The following is a 592-nucleotide window of genomic DNA, read 5'->3' as shown; positions in this document are numbered from 1 at the left end:
ACTTAATTTAAAATTCACTGGCACATCCAATCAGATTTGTGCGATAGGCAATGATTGGTGTAAATTGCAGAGTGTTGCTTAATCATAGCGTTAATTTGAATAGGGTCATGACTGAGCTGTCATGGTAAAAATTGGGTCGTGGTGCAAAAAAGGTTGAGAACCACTGATATAGATTAATATAGACTTTGGAGGATCCCCCCCACCCCACCACCAACATCCTGTACTGGAAATAAGCAATTTCATAAAATGGACTGATGGATGGATACATTTACTGTCTTGTTGTTAGGAAAATAAAAATGAACAAAGATAAAATGAAAGTTCCACTGTGTGAGAGTTCTTTTTTGCTGAGTGCCATGATAATTTTCCAGGATTTATATAAACTTAGTGACATTAAATGTATTTTATAATTTAAAAAATGAATGCATAAATTTCTGAATAAACCCTCGGAATTCACAGAAACTGGAATGGACCTAGCCATTGTTGATTTACTTATGCCATTTATAAAAAGGACATGAACACAAATTTTCACACTATTCTTCCACTAGAGGGAGATGCAGATTTACAAAAAAAAAAATCACAGTAGCTGGACTGG

The sequence above is a fragment of the Paramormyrops kingsleyae genome, chromosome 16 (genome assembly GCF_048594095.1).
Source record: "Paramormyrops kingsleyae isolate MSU_618 chromosome 16, PKINGS_0.4, whole genome shotgun sequence".
NCBI lineage: Eukaryota > Metazoa > Chordata > Actinopteri > Osteoglossiformes > Mormyridae > Paramormyrops > Paramormyrops kingsleyae.
The sequence above is the reverse complement of the archived record's forward strand: the minus strand, read 5'-3'. Positions refer to the sequence as shown.